This window comes from Condylura cristata, unplaced genomic scaffold (genome assembly GCF_000260355.1).
Source record: "Condylura cristata isolate star-nosed mole 26May11 unplaced genomic scaffold, ConCri1.0 scaffold00018, whole genome shotgun sequence".
In the NCBI taxonomy this organism is placed as follows: domain Eukaryota; kingdom Metazoa; phylum Chordata; class Mammalia; order Eulipotyphla; family Talpidae; genus Condylura; species Condylura cristata.
The window spans coordinates 903,708-926,510 of record NW_004567119.1 but is presented as its reverse complement, the minus strand read 5'-3'; the positions used below and the strand labels follow the sequence as shown (position 1 = coordinate 926,510).

The following is a 22,803-nucleotide window of genomic DNA, read 5'->3' as shown; positions in this document are numbered from 1 at the left end:
TTTTTTTTCCCATCTCAATTGTAATCCCCATGGGTTTCCTATCACCAAGTCACCCGTGTGCCATCACCTTAATCCCGTGTGTTACTACATCTTTAACAATTAAATATTTTTTTTGTATTTAAAAATCAAACATGGTTTTACACTAAATTTAACAATGGATATTATTTATACATAATCGGAGATTTGGTGAAAAAGCTCATCCATATTTTATAATTAAAATGTATAATTTATTAATTTTAATAATTACACTACAGTTGGCTTAGGATGGTCTCTCATTTATCATCTAGAGTGAGTCTGTCATCTAGAGTGAGTTCGCCCACTATCTAGATGTTTCTCTCAATTATTAAAAAAAAAATGTATCACAAGGCATGAAGTTCTCTAAAATTCCAGCACAAAAACTTCCTGTGGTTACAATAAGGCTACTTTGTGACTCAAAATTGGCTAAAGCGTCCTATAAAGAAAAGAACACAAGTTGCATTTCGGTGGCGCAGACGCTGCCAGACTCATGGACACTCTCACCTCTACTCTGCTGCACAAGATGGCCAAGTGCAGCGTCGGACCACATCCACGTGATGGCCACGAGAAGAATCTCCAAGGAGGAAGCCAAAGGCCTGTGCCTCCTGGCGTTGCTGACAGATAAGCAGATGTACAGATGTCACACCAGGCCTTTCAAATCCTTTGAGCCAAAGGATTCCTAAGTGTGATTTTCAACCAGGGCACTGAATCAACAGTCCCCCTCTGAGGCCCCCCCGAGAATCCCTAGCAAGAGCAAACCCCGATATGAGTCGGGTCTTTGAATCCATTGCCAAGTTGAGATAAATTAAATGGGTTCATTAAGTTAATGTGATACCAGATTAGCAGTACTAGTAATTAGTCAACAGAAACAAAAGAATTATCCAGGACAAGTAAATTTAGTACCAGCTTTTCAAAAATTCCCTCAGAAAAGTACTTAGGAGCGTGACCGCTACGCACTCCGACTCCACGAAACGCAGTCCCTGTAACAACTGCTGGTGAGGACACCGGTCAGCCGTTGGTGGGCGCTGTCTGCTCGCCCCTTGGCGTGGACGTTCGCACTTTACTTACACTTGAGCGGACAGACCTCGCCTCTCTCGCGTCTCAGCCCTCTCCGTCCTTCTTTATCAGTCATTTCTCTAACTTCCTCGTAAAACAAAATTTTATTTGCTATTTTTATGGAACATTCCACAGGTTTTTTTTTTTTCTTTTTCAGCAATTAGTATGTCTAAGTTTCATAAAACAGGCACCATATCCATTTCAGCTCGTCTCAGATCCACAGAGTAGGGTTAACGTGCCCTGATACAGTGTGTCTGAGAGAAAGCCTGAGCTCAGGCCGCAACACCACGGCCCCCTTTATCCCACTAAAAGAGATGTTTTGTCTATGGAAACCCAAGGGAGGTCTCTGCTCAAGCCAGTAGTTGAAACAATTTCATCTGCCTTGAGTTTTCTGGAAAGTCCAAAGGCAACGCTCAAGCGTGGGTCATTTGTCTCTTTCATGTCTACATGTACAACAGCAATAAAATTAGCCAGGTCTTCAGTCTCTTGCATCTTCTCTCTCCCTTCTTCCCTCTCCACCTCTTTTCTCTTCCTACCTCTCCTCTCTTCTTTCCATGATTCAGTGTGCAATTAAGTCAAATAATCTCCTGTCCGTGGCCATTTCTCTTTCTCCTTGTCACTCCTAATCCTCTTCCCACCTTGCCAGCTACACGACATGAAACATTTTTGCTGCCTTTTCAGCAAGCTGATGTAAATTGCTCTTTTAAATGTTAATCTAATCAGATATTGCTCCTCCACCTTTTTTTTGGTTTCAGTGATCTTTAATAACTGCACTTATCAAAAACAACATCTATGCCTGCTCACATTAATGAGTGCTAAATTTCTAACAAATAGTTAGAGAAAACACACATGTATGCACACATCTATGGTTCAGTTATCAATAGAAAGTGCTGAACAAGTTTCATATTTTAGAGGAAAAGGAGTATTTACTTGTCTTGATGTTATTCAGGAAGTGGCAATTAATCAACAGTTTCCCCATGCAATATATATCTTCCTGAGTAGCTTTGGTCTCATTAGAAGAAAGCAAAACAGGCACTCTCTCTGTCTTAGCAGAATGGACACTCCAGCTGGGGGGAGGTGCAGGCAATGGAGAGAGAATGCAGGGAATAGATCTTTATTTTTAAAATGTATTTACATTTTAAGCAGACATTTATTTTACATCATTGTCTATTTTTCTACAATGTAAGGACGAGGACCCTGTTTCCCTGAATTTAGGATGCTGACACAAAAAGTTATCACCTCTCAGTCATTTTTACACAAATTCATAAATCTGGAAAATAGAAATCATTCCACACCACCCCTGCCTGTGCACCCATTGCCCATGCCTCCATCATGGGAGCACCTGTTCAGAAAGTGGTTCTAGCCTCTTGCAATTTTTAGATTGTGCATTTCTGAAAGGACTCACTTAAGACTTAGAGCTGAGGGCCAGCAGTCTTGCTTTGCACAGAGTAGCTCAATGAAATTTCTCAGGTGATCAAAGTACTAAATATTTTCAACAGATATCTAAATAATCAATGCACAAAATGCATAATTCAGCGTTGTGCAAGGCTGTAAACAGGGCACCGAGTCCGGGAGAGGCCCACGTCTTGCCCTGTGATAGCAAACCTGTAACAAGGGTTACAGGCTGCTTTTAGTTTTCACAAAGGGCACCTGGAAACGAGTCTACACAGGAAGGCAAGAGAGCTGATGGTGAAACATCTTAGGACTCAACCTCAGGAATCTGGAAACTATCCTAAGATTTATAGGTACCAGGAAGATACTGATCTTGAAGAGTTCTGTAGAAGCTACACCCAGAAATGGGTGTTTTTGTTTTTCTTTAGTGTGCAAATACATCCCTAATGCAATGTAAATAATGTCTTCAGAAAGGGAAATTGTATTCCTTTTTACCATCACACACTTGGAATTGAAGTCAAAGCAAGTAAGACACGGAGATTGGAAAAGAACAGGTGCTATATGGAGGCAGCCATTTGGCGGTGGAAGGGATGAAGACTGAGGTTAGAGATGGAGTCTGAGCGTTTGCTTCTGCTCGGTCCGCGTATCCAGCACCCAGCAGGATAGCTCATCAATTAGGCTGTTAATTCAATAAGCGCCGCAGACTGCAATTTATTGAGAACAAACTCATAATGGCTTTGCTTATTAAGGATGGTTTAAATGTATGCAGAGAGAAGGGGGCTTTTAAAAGACAGATAAGATCCTGTAAGAGTTCTAGGGGACAAACACCTGAGAATAAAAGAAGAAAAAAGCAAACACACACACATAAATAAATAAAAAAATAAATAAAAACTTAAGAAGAAAATAATTCCTCCAGTAAGTAGCAGAGAGTCTGTAGACCGCCTATGGGGGCTGGACAATCGGACCCAGAGTGGCCAGTCAGGGCAGCTGGGCAGCTGACGAGCTCTAATGCAGGGCCCACTTCCTCCTATATTCACACTCCGGAAGAATCAGGCACAAAAAGCAAACAGGTTGTGAAGGCTCGGGATGGAAAAAAGAAGGCAAACAGGTCACCGTCAGCGCTGCATGTTGAGTGCACACTGGCGCGCTCGGTCTCTACTGGCTGAATTCGCGCATCGACTTCTGAGTCGCCTCCATCTTGCTGTATTATTTCATCTGAGACCAGAGGCTCTGTTGGATCTGGCGCTGTGAGCCTGGTTCTGCAGCCCGAGCAAGAGAAGACAGCATGTGGGTGGTAGCACAGGCATGGCCCCCTGCAAGTTCTAGAGAGGAGGCCAGAGAGAAGGAACTCCACTTGGAAAGAGAAGGCACGATGGTGTAAATGCGTCTGGGGTCATTCTGGCGGTAGCCCTCATGCGATCAGAGGCAGACCTCCATCAAATCCGACTGCAAACCCAAATGAAATACCTACAAAGCAATGCTAATCACGTGAGAGAAACGCCAAGCAGGAGTCACTTCATCTCAGGAGGTAGAGAAAGAGTGCAGGCATGTCCTCACTGCATGCGAAGGAATTGGAGACATCTGGGGGGCATTGCAGGCAACAGGAGACGATTCCAATCCTGCTGTTTCTCCTCAGCCTGCAAGACACCGCTCCCAGCTTCGTGAAGAAAATGTTTAACTGTTGTGTGCAGCATGATGTGAGTGTGTCCAAGTGCCACACAGGCAGGGCCCGGTGCTGACGGTGGCTCGCCCGGTTAGACCAGAATCACTGAAGGCAGCTAACACCTTGAAGGGGCAGAACCCACTGGTGTTTGTAGTTTTGCCTGAGGGTGGAAAGGGGAGGGAAACCCTGTCTAAGCCTCCTGACCATGTGTGGTGGCCATCTTGCCCAAAGGGAGGAGTCGCCCTGGCCATCCCTATAGAAACGCCGTTTTCTGCAGCAGCTCTGAGCAGCTGTGTGCCAGCCCATCAGCCAGCTTCCTGGAGCCGCTGTAGGCTTGGCACTTAATGCTGGTGGCAATTATAACACAAATGGATCCTGTGAAAGCCACAGTTTGATATTTATTTCATCCAAGACTTCTCCCACAGATCACAGCAGACCCTTTCCAGACTCTCAGGCCACAGGAAAGGTCAGTGAAATGACAGACGTTGCCAAGTGACCCAAGCTTCTCAAGCCTAGGACGCAGGACAGATTTTCTAAAGCGTGAGGAGAATCATGGGAGGAATTCAGATACTGTTCAGTTTTGAGGGTTAATGAGGAGGGCTACTTCTTGGATTTCCACAATGTGGTCATTGTAAATTTCAAAGCAGAGGATGCCCAGAGTTGATGTCTTGCTTTTGGCATTATGACTGCCTAGCTGACGTTCATAATTGCACTTGCATGAAATGAACACAATTTTAGGTCTTGCACAAAGGGAAGGATTATACATAAAGGAGCAAAGTGATAGTCAACACACAGAAGTCTCACTCTCTTTGGCAAGTGTGGTTGAATCGAATGTGCCAGAGACAGCCCCTTCTGGGAGTCCCTCCTCCCCGTGACCCCTCCCCTCCACCTCATCTTCCCCCTCTTCCTTCTTAGTCCTCTTTTCTCTACTTCTCTGATCAATTTCCATTGAAAGACACTTCACCTTTATTCATAAAACAATCAAAATTAATTTCCAGTATTCACAAACATTAGAATGAAATGATTAAACGAATGATTGAGTCACCTTATAATTTATGGTGTTACGGTTCAAGCAACACCTTGAAAGAATGAGTGAAATGTATTCTTCCTTGATGTCAATATTTACCGTGCGTTGGGTTTATGCTCCTGTGAGGCTGCGAAGGGAATCTTGTCATAGCCCTCTGGGTTCTTCTTGACTCGTGAACAGTTAAACAGGCATCATGCGGATGGTAAGAGAAATAAACGATCAGGGCGAAGTTTTAGGGGTAGCATGAGCATCCCCCAGCAACAGGGGGACCCAGCAAGGCTGAGATTCACCCCATGTTGCAGACACCGCCTGGGTAGCTGACTAAGACAGACCTGGACAGTCAGGGAGCAAGAGAGAGTCGGTTAGAAAGGCCAGAGCCTGATGCTGATGTAGGTGCTGCCTTCTCCGCAGAACAGAAATGAGAGCAAGTTTTCTTGGGAAAGGTTCAAAGGGTGCTTCCAATGTAAGCATCAATTTTAAGGTAATCTTCCCCCACCCCCTCCCATGACATTTACCTTTTCCCCAAAGACAGTTCGGTGTGGCAGATTTTTTCTGCCCCTCGTGCAGTGTTTCTTTCCCTGTTTCCTCCTTTTATTAAGTCGCATAATCAGCTCATTGTTGAGAAAATCCTTTTTGATTGTTTCTAATTTCCTACATATTCCCAACATGTCAGTTTTAATTACCGAATAAAGAGATTTGTTGCAACAAGCCCAGTGGTTCTTTGGGAACGGTGTCTAGCCCTATACTTTCATCTGAAGAAGAGTTTCCCTCGCTTCCAGGAGCACAGCCATAGCATGATCAAAACAGACTCCTCCTCTTCTTTTTCGGCCCTCATTTGCAATCTCTGCTGTCGAGGATGGAAACTACTACATAAAAAAAATAATAATTTTGAGCCAATCATTGGATAGTTTTGTTATCAAACACAAAGGGGCTTTCAACAGTGACCTAAAATAATGGTGGAAAGAACAGATACCAGATGAAACGAAGATGCAGATTTCCCAGCAAGCCGAGAGAACAGATGCAGAAGCCGCATCTCTGTGAGTCTCAGTGCTCAGGAGGCACAGCTTTCCCTGCCCCCTGGTGCTTTTGTGAGAACACATCTCTGAGCCCCCGCTGCAGAGATTTGCCGAGTTAGTAACCGTGCAAAGCCTTTTGGGAAAGATCGAAGAGCAGAGTAATAACGGGGGGAGCCACCCCACCTGGGTAACGGTTGCACTCATGGCTTGAAAGGATGAATGCTGTCAAGTCAAAGGGGGTGCGCCTCTTACCAATGACCCCGCCCAGTGCGCATCAGGATGGAAGGTCTGGAGCCGTTTGCGGGGCCGCTGGGAGAAAGTGCTGCGTCCGGGTGAACGCCGGCTCGGGATCCACCGCCCAGGCGCTGGGAGGCGACCGTGGCCCTTCTCCTGGATGTCGGCTCTCTGCAGCCTGCGTCGCCAGGCGGAGAGGGCCCCGCAGCCCGGGCACAGGCCGCAGTCCACGCTGAGCTCTGCGAACTGCCCCCGGCTGAGGCCCGCCAAGGCAGTTGCTCCGCCCTCGGTAAAGCAGCTGCTGGTCGCGTCCCCTGAGCCCCCACAAAGGTGGGCGCGGGGGCGTGCGAGGAGGCAAGCGGACAGCGCCCGCCTCCTGCGGAACACACGCGTCCCTCCCCCGGGTCACCGGAAAGATCTGCCGTCGTGGCGCCCCGCAAGTCAGCCATAAAGATGAGCGAGAACGGGGGGAAGCCCCTGCTGGGCTCCGGCGTGGCGCCGATGCTGTGCCTGCAGGCGCTCAGCCCCGCGCTCTCAAACACGCGGTCTCATCCAGCTGCAGCCTGAACACCTTTCTCTGCCCTCACTGGGCATCCTCATGCCAGATAAAGGGGTATCTCATTGAAATGCTTCATTGGGCACGGATGTCATAAGAACAGTTACTGCTGAATGAAGGGGAAAGACTTGAGTGGAATGAATTAGGCAAACGCCTCAAGACGCCACACGTGTCGGGGCTGAGCCAGGGGACGCAGCCGCGCACCCACACAGTGAGGTTCAGACGACGCTGACTCAGGTGATGGGCTGCAGAGGGCGGTACAGGGGCACCCCCAGAAATAGATTTGCATGCGCGTCAAGGCAAACCTTCCACATTAGCAGACTTGCTAGGATTACTGAGAGCAAGACCTTCCTGAGGTGCAGCTAAGACCGAACTGTCGGTAGCGTCGCGGGCTTGTAAAGCGAACGCATTTTCCATTCTGTGCAAACTCAGAAAACGCCATTTGATCCCTCGGCAGCGCCCTCCTCCGCGAGCTGTTAAGTCATTAGACCGCTCCTGTTTCTCTCTCCGCTTCCCCTGCCTCCAGCTGCCAGATGGGAAGCACGTCCCGGCCTCCGCATCGCCAGCATCTCCGCTTAAATTCTAGCGCCAGGGCTCCATTACCCATTGCTTTCTGCACCATTTGATCCCGGCGCTTTTGCCACTTTGATGCCTTCAAAGCACAAACAAGGTGCACTAATGAAAGCCTCGCGCTCCCTCCTGCAAACGGCTGTCGCCTGCCCGAGGCTCGAGTCCCGCGCAGCCATTACCGCTTCATTTCTCTGCCTTCGATTGTGCCCGCCTGACGCTCTGATCCCGGCGTCGCCCAGGCTGGACCATGACAGCCTTCGGGCCTGCGTTTCTGACGGGCCGGGACAGAGATGCTGGCCACGAGGGCGCCTGCGTTCCCCGCTTGCGCTGACTTTTCAGTATCAATATTTTCTCTTTTAATTCTGGCGTCGGGCGTGCTTGGTGCATCTTGTCAGGGGTCTGTTTGCAAAGGGATGCTTGTCCGTAGCTGGGCGGGCGACAGGCTTGGGGCGCGCCGCCTCAGGAGTGCCCGCCTCATGGTGGCCTACAGCCGGCCGTTGCCTCCTTGTGTTCAGATGCGGTCGCAGCGGGCAGCCGCGTGCCAAGCGGCCGCGCTGATGTGAGCTGGACGTCGTGGGCTCCGCGCGGGAAGCGCAGGCCTCGTCTAGGGGCTTTGTCGTGTGTGCGATGCTTACAGTGACCTGCACACGTGGGCTCCCACGGACTCTCCCGCCAGCGTGGGCCCCTTGCGCCTGCCGGGGACGAGCGGATGGGCCCGCTCCAGCGTTCCCGCTTTTACTGAAGCCTGGGAAACCTTTTATGTAGTCACGTTCCTGCCCAGCCTTCTCGGGGGTTGCTTCCAGCGGCGCGCAGCCTGTCTGCGTCTTGGGGAGCAGCTGATCGCAGGCCGCACCCGCCTGACAGGAGCTCTCGGTCTGAAGCTCCGCAACTACATTTCCCGATGGATGTGACTTTGCAGCCCCCGAGAAACTGCGAGGGGAGTTTTATTCCACCGGATGGGTCTCTAGGACATCGAGAGGGTCAGCAGATGACCCTCTGGCCCCTTAGAGAGAGAAGCCCGCCCTGCAGACACATGGGACACGCGGAGATTTTTTGGAATGGGGACCCTAGAAAAATTGAATGGCTGTATCTGTTTATTAATGTCTGTGAAAGTAAAGGCTGTTTTCCCATATGTCCAGCAATCAAAGATTAGAGACAGCATTTGCTTCTCAGGGTAGACGGAAAGATGACAGTCCTGGTGTTCTGGAGAGAATTTAAACTACCTTGAGCGTCCCCATCTGCTCCTGGGAAACTGTTTAGTCATTCCAGGGGTCATTTTCTTTTTCTTTAAGACAAAAAATGTCCCTGGTTTAGATGATAAAAGAAATGACTTTTTTTTTAATTTCTAAAAGAATGCAAATAAGATAAGGGGAGCCATGAGGGCCCCCCGCCTCTCATCTCTGCGCTCTGACTTTAGCCTTTTCCCATGGAGCACACACATCTGCTTCTGTTCCTTGCACAGATGACAGACCCCTTTAGTCTAATACCTGCAGTGCCAAGTACTGCTTAATGCATCTTCATGCGCATCCTAGTGCCCTAGCGATCCCTGAGCCCTTCTCACTTGCACCCTAAACTTTGTTTCCCTTTTTTTTTTAAAGATTTATTTATTCATACAGAGCTGGGGTACAGCCAGAGTTGCAGGGGCGGTGAGAGGCTTCACCAGAGACAGAGTGGGGGGCAGAACAGGCAGATGGACAAAGTCCACTGCTGAGGGGAGCAGCGGGCGGGTCAGGAGAGGTCTGCCACGCCCTGTGGTCACCTCCGGGGCAGGCGGGGATCGAAGTCATTCGGAAGCGGCTTCAGCTTCTCAGTGCTGTGCTTTGACCTGCTGCGCCACCAGGGAGGACTTCCCTTTTGGTTTTAACCCAACTTGCATTTTCCGTCATGATTCCCTCTACCACATTGTACTTCATCCCTGACTACTCCCCTTAACCTCCAAAATCTCACTTCACTTAATAAAGTCTGCGAGATTTTATAAGTGCTTTCCAGTCTTGAGCTATCCACTGTGTAAACATGCAGTATTTGTCTTTGTCATTCTGAATGAATTTATGAAGGCAGATCCTTCCGTTTGCTGTAGATGCACATCTCGTCTTGCCATGCTTTCCCCAAGGGTGAGGAGACCCAGTCTCCCATCAGCAGGCACATAGGTAGTATGAACCCCACTGTTGTACAGAAGTCTGCAATCAGCATTTTAAAGGAGTTGGGCTTTTGAGTGAGTGGCTTTCCCTTTGGATAGATACCCTGGAGGGGACTTGAGTCTCCTGGCTGAGTTAACTTGTATTTCTCTCAATAGCAATGAATTTAAAAATACATTGCAGGTCTTTCCTTTTTTTTGGTCCAAGCTTATACAAATTTTTCTATCACTGTATTTCTTCATTTTTCTATCACTGTATTTCTTCCCTCCTAAGTGAATGTCATAAAGGGAATCTATTCAGCTTACTTTACTCACATGTAATGAAACATATTTAACATTTTTCTTTTTTACCCATTTCTGTGTTTTCTCCTTTGCATATGGGTCGAACTTTCCAGGATCTTGAAAGTGATAGAACCTGTCTACAATATATATTGGTAAGGAAATATGAATATGACACATTAACTAACTGTGCTAATTCTGTTAAGCGTGTGCTCCGGCTCACTGTGTTCGAGAAGGCTGTGACACGTCCCTTCTTGCTGTCACTGGTGACTCTCCTGCTGCTCCGCTTGTTATGTTTCTGTTTTCGTTATGAGAACTTGGGGTTTTCATTCACATTAATCCAATCAAAGATATTTGTTGACATTTCCACTCATCTTTCTAACAAGATGATTCATTTTTACTAAACTACCTTAAATTTCAATCACTTTCATGTAATGATTTCTTCTGCATTCCTACATTCTGAATTTTAGTATTTTCTCAAGTGAATTAAAGGACACTCAAGCAAGGCATGCTTTTAGGAATCACTCAAAGTCTGTTTCCAGGAAGCTTGAACATCTAAGGCACTTTATTTCATCACACATACGTACCTGGGATTGACGACTTGACAGTTTGTCCATTCTTGCGTCCTGACGTTTCCCCAAGTGTACTTTGTAGCCACCGCTTCAAGGAGTGAAGGGCTGAGAGAACATTCAGTGTTTATGCAGTTCTTGTCGGAATGTGATTTGCCTAATTGGAATGTTTGATGGGATCAGACAGAACTTTATTATCTTTCTCACTGCGCCCTCATGGCTGTGGAGATGGTAGATGCTTGCATTTGCATGTAGACTTCCCTTCCACAGGTGTTCTCCCCGCCCCTCCAGGCCTCACTCAGCGCACCCAGCTGGGCCCCTGGACTTCCAGCGTCAGCCCCTGCCCTGTGCGTCACTGCGTGCTAGGGTTGTGCTGACACCCGCATCTGTGCTGTAAATTCTTTATCTAATGAGCATCTGAAGGGGCCTCCCTGGTGGCGCAAGGGGTGAACGTGCAGAGCTTTGGGGCTCTCGGTGGCCCCTGCAGCATGAGTTCGATCCCCGGCCAGGGAGCGACCCCCAGGGCGCAGCAGACCCCTCCTGGCTCCCCACTGCCCACTCAGCAGTGGATTTCAGTGGATCCACCTGTTCTGCTCCCCACTCTGTCTCTGGGGAATCCTTTCTGCCCCTGCACTTCTGGCCTGTACCCCATTTCTGTATGCATAAATAAGTCTTAAAATAAATGAACTTCTGAAAATTGGGGGTCGACTCAGTATCAAATCCCAAACATCAATTGAGCTTTTTAAGTATGTATTGAGGGAGTGATAGACCTTAGCAGCTTGCCAATACAATGATTCATTTTTCGCACACTGTGCACACACACACACACTCCTTCATGTCTAAGCATCAGCACTGACACGTTGCCTGGACAATCACCCCACAATGGCTTCTTGTGTTTTCAGATTCTGGTTACAATATGTACTTTTTCATAATTGTAGTGAGGGACACTGAAGCAATAGAATTTATTTTGCTCTTGATTCTATATGCATCAACTGGGTATCTTGTTTTGATCACGTGAATGAAGAATAGTGAAGAAGAAAACAATATTTATAGGATTCAAAAGACAAATTATTTTAATATCACACACGCAGGCTGCAGAGACCCTGTATCCTATCCACAGTGGGCAAAGCACTGAGCAGATTCTCGGGGACAGATTCATCTTACCTGAGTCTTGAAGTTCAGCTGTTTTGTTTAGAGCTCTTTGGTCTTAATAATCGCAAGGCACTACAACTGAGTAAAATGCCTCTTGTGTACATTTGGATGACAATGAACATTCGACAATTAGCACAGCCTTTTACGTAATTTACTTATAATTTTGCGTAAAACATAAGCAACATTTTTGAACAAACGTCTTCCATATGAATACCTATTTTACAGAAAATAGTTGCTTCAGATATATGGCAAATGCCTAAATGTTGATAACTAACCTTAAAATAATCCTCTGTCTGAGAAAATGAAAAAAAATTATTCTGGTCATTGTTATTATGGCTGACATTTGTGTATAAAGTGATTCTAACTTTCATTAATAATTTGGGCAACATTGTTTTAATGCAGTATAAATATTTTTAAAACAAGTTATTAAGATGATTCTTTTCATAATTCCTCGCTTAGCATTCTGTTTGCACTAGAGCAGTTCCTAGATCTCAGTGTTACATAGATCACCCCTCCCATCCTCCCACCCTCCCACCCTACCCCCATACACACACGGCTCAGTTAATAGAGAACACATCTGTTGGCTTTCAGACAGGGTGGGTAGAGAAAAAGAAAGAAACTGCATTTTCTCTCCAACTCTGTACTTCTTGCATTTGTGATATTAACACGATGTGAATACCTGAACTTTCCTTTCAACAGTGCGTAAATCTAGACCCCTCTGGATCCTGTAAAGAACAGAGAATGATCTCTTCTGAAGTAATGAGTTCACACACAAAAAATCAAAAATAGTTTCAAAGATATTTTGTGACACGTGCCACAGGGTGAAGAATGCCTGCAATAAGACCTCAGGGTTAGCCCCTTTATTTTTCAGAGATGGTGAAGATGGTGAAGATTACTCATTGAAAAACAGCAGTTAGGAATTCAATGCTTTTCTTTGCTAGAAAATACCACTCTTGGAGCTTGGCAACAAACATGTTTGAATATAGAAGAGGTAAATGTTTTCAAGACTTCATAAATTTGAAAACTCATTTAAAGTTTTAAAAGTTTGTAAAAGTGTTTATTCTGAAATGTAGGCCCTAACTATAGATGCATATGGTTTAAAGAATAATACAAAATTTATTCACTCCCACACATAAAATATGACTCTATTTTTGAAGCTGCAAATGTTTTCCCAGGATAGAAACATTCCCCTTCACCCTGGCGCTTGTCTTACCCTCTGGTGTTTGCTGGCAGTAGTAACACGTCTCACATCTTTGTGCCCATACAATTTGTCACCGAGGGTTTTCTAGTTTTGATGAATGTAAATGAAGTTTACTGAAGGAAAGCATCAGTCTGTGTATGTCTGGGCTGGGATCTCCACAGAGTGGGTGTATGGACCCATATCACTCACATCGGAGTAGAACATGCCATCGCGTGCCTGTGAGCCTATCATGTATCCCAGGGTTAGAAATCGGGTGGGAGGACCCGGTGCCTGGGATCATGAAAACCGTCTGGTAAGTGTCCACGACCATCTTGTTTTGTCCGCTTGAGTAGGAATAGCCAATATATCTTCTAAAATTCTGTTACTTTACATGATCAAGTCCCAACATTCACAACCCAAGATAGTACTGACTTTTAATGTTCATAGATGGACTCCTGTGAAATGACCACTACCAGAAGTTTAACAGACTGTTCCCTAGACATGTTCACAAAAACTGCCACAGGGTGAGTGAAACGGCTTCACGTCACAACGTGGAGATACAGGCAACAGATTATTCACACACACACAAAAGTTAATATGGGTAGTATAAAGGTTTGATCTAATCACACACACACACACACACACACACACAAACTAGGAGGAAAATTGGGAAAAAATATGTAAATAGCCACTTTGCCAAGTGGCAATGGGTTGGATAATCTTTAACCAGAGAAAACAATCACACTTTCATTTCTTAACACCTTGGAGACTGTATTACCTTTAATTCCTTTTATTTTGCTGGCTAAGGCCTCAGCTGAAATGCAGTTTAGCCAGTTGGCATGCTTGTTTCTGCTCTTAAACGCAGCCTGCGGACCGAAGCAGCAGCCTGTGCTGACATGATGCTCGCAGCACTTTCCCGCCTCTGTTAGCGTGATGATTCTTATAAAGCAATCTCCAAGTTTTATCCCCAATACATGTGGAAAATTAGCGGACACTTGACCGTGCTGGTGGTCATTTATTTTCTCTTTAAGCTGACTGTTAGGGAGACGCTGCTCGGGTCTCTCCGCGAAGCCCGCGGCTGGGCCAGCGAGGCCCTGTCCTCTGTCCCCCGCTCGGCCAGAGCCAGCGCTCTGCCCGGTGCACACGCTCGCAGATGTCCCGCCACACTCCTCCCTGTCTCTCTCTGTCTTACGTTTGCATCATCTGCTGGGTAATGAAATACCCCCAAAGCTTAGTGACAAAGAAAACAAACTACACTCTTGGCGCAGGGCAGAGTCGGGGTGTTTCCGGAGTTTCCTCCGGACCTGGCTGGGGACCGTCCTTGGCACGTCCCGCCGTGGGTGGCTGTGGGTGAGTCAGTCCCTCAGCTCCATGGATGGTGACCCCCACAAGCCCTCAACTGGGCTCGCACAACATGGCCGGCAGCCAGGGGCAAGAAGCTGTTGTGCGCGAGCTCGTCTCAGACTTCCCCGCTGTGGCCGGTCGCCGGCATGGCAGTTGCCGGCTGCCGGCCCCAACTGGGAGACAATGACACTGAGCTGCAACTTCTAAGGGGTCGGAGACAAGTATTTAGAGTTGTCTACTTATGATCTTGATAATAAAATATAACTAAATAAATGATAAAATAACTGCAGTATATATATATAATTTATATATATGTAATTTATTATATATAGTGTATATATACATATATGTGTGTATACATATATATATATACACACATATATGTATATATACACACACACACACATAATTGGTCTTAGCTTACTTCTATCCTCTTTTAAATCCTTGACTAGGGTTTGCTGTTTGTCTTCCAAACTTATACTGCCACGTTTATATCTAATTGCCACCTTTTATTAAACATAAAAGGGAATTTTTGTGTTTCTATTGAACATCTCTATTTATTGTCACTTTCTATCGTCTTTAGTTACTTCCTTGATTTTTCTCTTTCTAATTTATTTGCTTTCCTATGTAGGTTTCATTTTTTGTGGTTGTTTAATGAGGTCTACTTGGTAGCGTGTTCTTAGCTATTACAACAGGCACATTTAACCAACTTGCAGTGAGTCAGCTGTGGTTTGCTTTCTCCCGATTAATACGATGGCTCCAGTGCATTAATTGTCATCACTCACACTCACATTGATGTCTTGCTGTTAGCCACTATTTTTGTATTGCTTACTTTCATTCCACAAAGCAGACATTACTAGTGTTGCTTTGAACAGACTGGACCTTTCCCAAGTGCTTATCTTTAGCTCATCTCCCAGCTTGTCATGTTTCTGCCTGCCTGAAGAAAATCCTCTGGAATTTGATCAGAGTCGACCTAGGGTCGCAAAGCTCCTCTGTGGTTTCCCTTTGTGTGGCGTTACCTTCACTTCATGCTCAATCAGAGTTTGGCTATTGTGATTGTAAGTTGACAACCTACCCCCCCCCCCAGAATGAAGATGTTTGGTCCATTTCTATTTTCAGTTTTATTTGCGAGAAATCAGCTCTTAGGAAGGTCCGGGGGTCTGCACAGTCAGGCTGCAGAGTGAGGGGTCCTGGCAGGGCGCCCTCACAGTTTTGCAGATTTGTGGAGGGGTCCAGGCTCAGTATGAGGGAGAAGGTCTGAGAGCAGAGAATTAATGGGAATCCGATCTGGGGGAGGCTGAAATATCTCAAAGGTTTCAGTTCCTCCCAATAAGGAGACCCCAAAATGAAAGAACCTGGAATCAATTAGCCTTTGATAATCACCACAAAGATATGTATTTGCATCTATAACAGTTTAAAGCTGAATACCTTAGTAAGCATTATTAAAATAGTTGGTATTTACCCCTGTGGATAAAATCAAGGGGACTTTGGAGAAATTATATTGATATCACTCTTATCCATACTTTCTGCTCTATATCCATAGAATCAACATTGCTGTGAGTTTTTAAACTCATGATTATGGAAGACTAAGCAATATTTTACATTAAGTCACATGAATTTATTTTTTTGTGTGTGTTATTCTTTTCCCTAAGGATTCTTTCTATGGTGACTATCCGTGGTTGCCACCATTGATCAAGAAACAAATCCCATCCTCCCCAAAACATCTGCTGAAACAGATTTATCCATAGAAAGGGTTTCCAGATCTGAATTGCACTGTTCAAACCATTGTCAGTGTTCAACTAATAGCTAGTTCCATTTCTGGGGCTATATTTAAGTATTCATTCTTGATTCAAGTTGTCTTGTTCCAAATACAGAAGAAGTGAATTTTTAGATGTCCTTGCTAATTTTCAAGTCAAACTATGATAGCTTGCTGCCCAATCCTTCTAGAATTGACCTCTTGCTCCTCACCATCTTGCTCCCGACCATAACTTAGCAACTATAAAATGCACCAGCTATTGCTCCCTCCCTTCACATCCAAGCTGAGTGTGAGCTGGCTGGGGACAGTGGCCATCCTTATCCATGCATATTGCTTAAATATGTATCCTGCTGGCTCTGTAAAGTACTTGATCAAAAACATATGAGCAGATGAATTAATGGTATGATGATATAAAATGATGATAACTGGAGATGAGAAATAAAGGCTGAAATCTCACACTAGTGTTTCAGGGCCTTTCAACTAATTTTATCAATAATAGGTTCTTTTTTATCATGCTCCACAGTGAGCAGAGCAGTTAGGCTCAGGTGGTAAGCATCACTTTAAAAGAGAGGTTATGGTTTAATTTTATTTAGAGGAAACTTAATAGGTTATTTGAAAAATCACAGATTATTAAAGGTAGCACTACCTTCACTGAATTATGTTTTCTTTTAATGACATATATTGTTTGTGTAATGGCGCTCTAATGCATTCATTCATGGAAATAACTTACTGTTTTCTTTCATGTGGAATTAATTCATAAGAACCTTGCAAACAGCTCCCATTTTGCTATGCCCTGGAGTCTACAATTCGAGCAGGAAATGCTGCTAATTGTTCACCAATGGTGCAGCTACTCAACACGAGAGAAAAGGAAACCAAATTGAGTTATCGGCACATTGGGGCCATCTAGTAAAATGTAGGGCTACAGGAAGGACCAAGAGAAATCTTACGAATGATTTTCAAATGGCCGTGCACAATATCACTGTCCGCATGCTCCAAGCGAGTTGTACACCACTCACCAGCCAGTTCAGCTCCTTCAGGAAGGGCCCTCTCATGGCAGATGCAGGCGCACATGCAGAGTGAGCAGCAGTGGGCAAGAACCCTGAGCCACTGCCGGTCCCGCCATACTCTGTGCTGGGCTGAGGTTGTCCTCTGGCCGTGCTTGATTTGCACGGGTGGGGACGTACACAAGAGCCCAGTGAGCAGTGCAATCCTTACCAAAGGGAGGGAACCAGGGCTGGCTCACAAGTAGGACCTCTACCACAGAGCCATTGCAGCCCAGCCCTCTGCCTCCCCTGCCTCGCTGGCTTCTTGCTGATGAGACAGCAGAGATGTTGAACTTGTTTCTTGCAGCTGAGGGATGACAGGTCCCGGGCATCCAGCTCATAGCGACCCCAGCAGGGTACTGATTTCCTCCAAAACAGGGTGTGGGAGTCTGCCTATCCAGTGAAGGACATTAACTAGGGAAAGCTGTCATTTGGCAGGAACAGATAAAAAAGTGTACGTATAAATTGATCACTGGAACAACTATTATTTTGTCACTAATGCAATTTCATGAAAAGGCATTTTAAGTCATGTTTTAATTAGACGGCTCATTCATCAACCAAAAAAATTAGCTAAGTCCCTACTATTAAGTCAGAATTGCTTCTTGAGTTATAATGGCTAGGAGTGTGGATTGATCTTTGTTTTTACTAAGAACAACATAGAAATTTTAATACTACCAACATTCATTTTTGCAATTTAGGTAAAAACGCTTGGTTGAAAAGATCTGAAGGTGATAAAACATGGTGATGTTAGGGGTGTGGGATGGATAAAAGTACTTGTGGTGAGCTGAAGATTGATGTCTAGGCTCACCCAAGTCTTCTGTTTTGAGCACTTATGGATACGAGTGAATGGTATAAAGAATGATTAATAATAGAGGGGAAATTTGATGGAGAAATTTAACCTTTTATTTCTGAAGATGCCTGGGTCGAGCTGATTGTGAGACATCGCCACCTCAAGGCCAAGTGACTAGCTCCTTCTCTGATACGGAACTTTGAGAGAGTTTGGAGGCGGACGTGTACTGAAGCGGACTGTCAGGATAATGAGCACCTGTAAGGTTAAGGGGATCAATTTGCAGAATGGAGGGTGGAAGCCCAGAGAAGAGGATTGGAGGTGGCTCACACCCATAGGTATCTACATGCCAATTATTGCAAAGAGTGTCTAAAAAAGGTAAACGAGAAGGCAAAATAACAGCTAATCATGTTCTGGGCTACCTCAAGGCCAAGGAGGAACAGACTTCAAGAATTAAGGTGTGGTCAGTCTTTTAGGATGCTATTAAAATTAAATAAATTTGTTATATATGTGTGTATACATCCATTCATCCATGCACACACACACATATACACACACACACATATTTATAAATGATTAAATTGAGGACTGAAATTGATTAGATGGATTTAGCATCACCAGATAAAATCCATCAAGGACGGTGTTCACCAGGTGATGAGAGTTGATTCTGACAGTTTTACTTTGCAGCCCACATTGGAAGTCTGAAGCACCAGGACATTTATTTATTTATTTGATCCAGTAAACTTTTAAATTGAATTGATATGGAAAGTCATTTCAGGGAAATCTGCCCTGATAAGAGAGGAGTTGTAAATTGTAACTTGTATTTTCTCATCATGAAAGCCCTTGATATAAATAAAAGCTTCATTGATCAGATATAAAACTACAACATTAAATGTCAGTTTCACTGAAAAAAAAAAAAAAAACTTTTTGGACAGTCCTACTGGAATGCAGTAAAATTGCCTTGACCAGGCATGCAAATCGCTAGAGTAATACCTTTTCCTCGATATTGTGTCCCATATTTCATGATTCAAATATATCCATGACATTATTTCTGGGTTTAAAATGTTTTTGGGTGACAGAAGAGCAATGAAAAATTTAGTGGAATCTGGAATGTATAAAATGGTATTGCTGAAATAGGTTTCTGTTCAAATCTAATTGTCAATTTTCTTTCTCTTTCAGCAGAAAGTAATGGGGATATTGATTAAGCGTCTCCGATGTATCACCTACCTTCCTTTGCTCTGACCTTCAAAGGCCCAAAGCTGCAGGTCAAACAGACCAGGCAAATCCTTGGTAACAAACCAGCTGAGCTGTCCATCCACAAACATGCATTTTCCCCCGACTTTGAGGGGCGACGATGACAGTGATGCCAGTTACCTGCACTTCTGTGTCAGCCACCATTCCACCACCCCGGAGTGGGTTTTCCATTGTTACGATGTGCTTAGAACTGGCCTGGATAGTTCTGCTCAAGGTCTAGTGCTGGGATGCACATAGATGCCTTTAAAATAAGCAATGAGTTTGATGAGACATTTAGAGCAATTTTCAATGCGAAAAAAAGGTAACAACTATGTTTATAAATTTGGTATGATCTCAAAATCAACACCCAGCTGCATATACATTCTGCTAACAAACAGGAGCACATTGTGATCAGCAATTTAAATAATTCAGTCTGGCATTAATACTTGTAAGTTTGGCTTAATGTGAAGTTTACTCTCAATAATCCCTTTGGCTGGATTGATGTGGTTTTATTTGCTTGTGCATTTACAGTCATGTATTTATTTTTTCTATCCATTTATATACAAATAGCATGCACATACATAAAAAATTTCAAATTGGAAACCGGACAGAAAAGTATAAAATAAAAAATAGAAGTGTCTTCAACAAAAAGACCTTCCAAAATATGCAACTCTTTCCTCGTTATTGCAAACACATTATTTTTAACCATTGAAAATATGTTTTTTTTGGGCTATGGGACTTAATACTTCCTCAGGGAACACTGTGATGATACTACTAATAATTTTCAGGAGCCTAATGTGATTTGAGAGTATAACTACATTGGGAATAGTGGGAAGTGGATTTACTCGAGTGAAGTTACGCCACGGTGAGTGTGCAGGTGTGCACACACTTTTCATTTTAATATAGAGAAATTACTTTCTAGCCCAGTGTTGTCCAAACCACCCCTGCTGATGAAAATGTTCTATATAAAGCTCTGTTGTCTAGTGGGTAAACTCTAAGCACGTGTGTCTTAAAATATGGCTAGTCTGACTGAAGAACTGAATTTCAGCTTAATTTAAGTTAATGTTATGTGTGACCCCGAGGAACTTGCGAATGCTGGATTAACACTCTAGCCTTTGCCCTTAGCGTGAAGACATAAACCTTTCCCTCTGTTATCTGCTCTATTTGAAGGCCAACATGGCGTGTGTGTGTCTCGTGGCTAGTTTCTTCTTCTCCTCACCCTCCTCTCCTCCTTTCCCTCCTCCCCCTCCTCCACTTCTGTGATCAGCCATTCAATACACTTCGCAAAGCTTTCTGTTTGCTTATGCATCTTTTTTTATCATTCATTTGTAACATGTTTCCATTTTAATTCATTAGCTTGCTGTGATCTACAGGGAAATTATTTGACCTAACTTCCTCTTGTTCCCACATCTATATAACTGTGAAGCCGAGATTTAAAATTTGTACGGGAGAACTTGACCCATCTCTTCCTGTGTGGTGATTGCTATTTCTGTCCTATTTAGAAAGATTTCCATCTCTCGGCTGAGGAATGAGTTTGGACGTTTAGTTTCTAGTAATTTCATAATGTTCATGTTTAAAACGAGCCCATTTGTGATGTACTTCAAGGCCGGGCTTCTAAAACACGCATCAGCGGGCCCAGGGAGGCTGACAGGGCTGGGCTGGGGTGCTGGAGGGGAACGGCCTGCCCCTGTCCTCTGGGGCATCATCCCTTGTGTCTTGGCCTCGTCCCCCTTTCAAAGCCAGAATTATAGGCCTTCCAATTTCTTTGACTCTGACGCACTCTTCTTCCCCTCCCCCCACCTAATTTTAAGGTGCACTGAGTGGCAAACTGACCCCTCCCCAACTATAACTCCTTCTTTCCATGTACCCCGACCTAGTCACGGCTTCCAGAGATCAGGGTGGACTTTTTCGATTAGATGGGGTGTCACGGTTCTACTAGTGACAGAGGGTAAATACATATTCACTTTATAATAACACTCAGACTCTTTTCTCACACATCCGCTGAGATCCAATGTTGTATTTTGCTAAACAAATGTATTTTTGTTAATACTCACACATTCTGGTTTCTATGAAAAACTAAATAATCATTCTTGGTTAAATTCTTGATCAATGAGGGATATTTTTACTAATGATTTTCGTAGCTTAATTTGCAGCTTTGTTGTAAGAACATATGTGTTGGTATAAACTCATGTAAATAAATCCTTCAACTTTATATAGTGAAGGAGAAAATTATAAAATTTGTTTAAAGTGACATTCTTTGCATTCTATTTTATGTTAAAAATTCCAATTCTATGTAAATGGAACTCTCTTTTGTGAGAGTACAGTTCATTAAGTTGCTACAGATCTAATCCAGACCTTAGCTGGAGTCAAAGGCGTAAGGTTGACAGAGTGTTCCCAGTAAGCGTGCTGTGTTTGGGGGCCACAGTTAGAAGACAGAACCTTAACACTCAATTTTAGCAAAATCTTCACTTTGAACACATTATAGATAAATAGCCTAGAGCTTGCATTTACAGCCTTATGAGGAGAAGAGCCAGACCATATTATGTTACAAAAACAATAACAATAAACAACAAAGAGATAATACCAAAAAGAGTCGACAATCTTATTTCAAATAGGCAAATATTAATTTCATGTTACTAAAAACTTGATGTCGAATCAGAGTTTTATGCAGGGGGCCATAAAAACATTAATTACTGTCTTTGTTAGAAATGGAATTGTGATGCCCAAACACTTTTTCAAATGTGTTTTCTAAACCGAAACTTTCAAATTAATTGTCACTGCATCTGCTTTCCTCATCTGGTCAGTAATCTGCATGTTCTCTCACCGCTCAGGTGAATAAAGCAAAACAAAGCAAACCCCTTGCCTTGTCCACTTAAGGTAAAGTTGGTTTGAGAGTTTGGGATCATCCCCATGACTCAACCCCTGAACTTTCCTGTCTTCACCGAAAATGCCTTTGTCTGTTCACTTTCCCTCGGTGATCGTGCACCTCGGAGACGTTATGTGAACAAGCTGGAGCCTTTGTGTAAACAAGCTGACCAGCGTCCACTGCACTGGGGTCGCACAGGAGACATCCTGCTCTGTGTCACACAGTCGCTTTCATGTATCTTTGTAGCTACATCATAGCGTTAGGTTTCTGATCCATGATCGCAACTCTTGCTTTGTTTTCTGCCTTTTATTCAACAAATGATTTGTAGTGTTCATATCATCCCCATAATTTGTAATCATGTCTTGTAGGAAATATGCTAATGCCCTTTATCCAACAGGCAGCTCATCTTCCCCAGATCAAGCGCATCGGCGGCGGGCGCCCACAGCAAGGCCCTGAGCACGCCTTGTGAGACTCCCTGGCCTCGGCAAGTGGGAACAGCAGACAGCTGGCAATCTAGATGCTTTAATCGGTTGGAGAGTTCAAATCACGGAGGTTCCTGTAGATCCTCCGCGGGGAGTCTCCCCCTGCCTTCCCCGTTCTGAAGCCCGGGCGTGTGGAGAAAGCGCCATCTCTAACCTTCACCAGATTCCCCATCCCACTTCTTTCCCTACAGCACAGCCACTCCTCCCGTGACTGCCACTCCTCATCATGTGCGTCCCTTCCCCCCGCCCTGTTACTCCTGCTCGGCTGGGTCACTGTAGAGGGCAGTAGGATCTCAAAGTTGGAAGTATCTTAGGTGTGGAAACAATTTCTTGTTTTATTTTGTTCTTCAGGACAAGCAGTGAGAAAAATAACTTCCGTGCAGTTTTGTGTGTTTGTGTGTATGAGGGTGAGTGTGTGTGTTTGTGAGACTGAGTGTGATTCTGTTTTC

The 22,803-nt window shown here is 44.5% G+C and overlaps 1 long non-coding RNA gene across 2 annotated transcripts in view; it reads left to right on the top strand.

The window, feature by feature from the left end:
- The window catches only part of LOC105853822, a 97,694-nt gene extending 76,589 nt beyond the window's left edge, over positions 1 to 21,105 (top strand). Inside the window, exons 6-8 of one of the 2 annotated variants that reach the window (XR_001145594.1) lie at positions 17,901 to 18,231; positions 18,956 to 19,328; positions 19,795 to 21,105. This is a non-coding gene — a long non-coding RNA (uncharacterized LOC105853822). Of the gene's footprint in view, positions 1 to 17,900; positions 18,232 to 18,955 lie in introns of both variants that reach the window. The other variant, XR_001145593.1, reaches the window with a different exon arrangement.
- Positions 21,106 to 22,803: the final 1,698 nt, after the last annotated feature.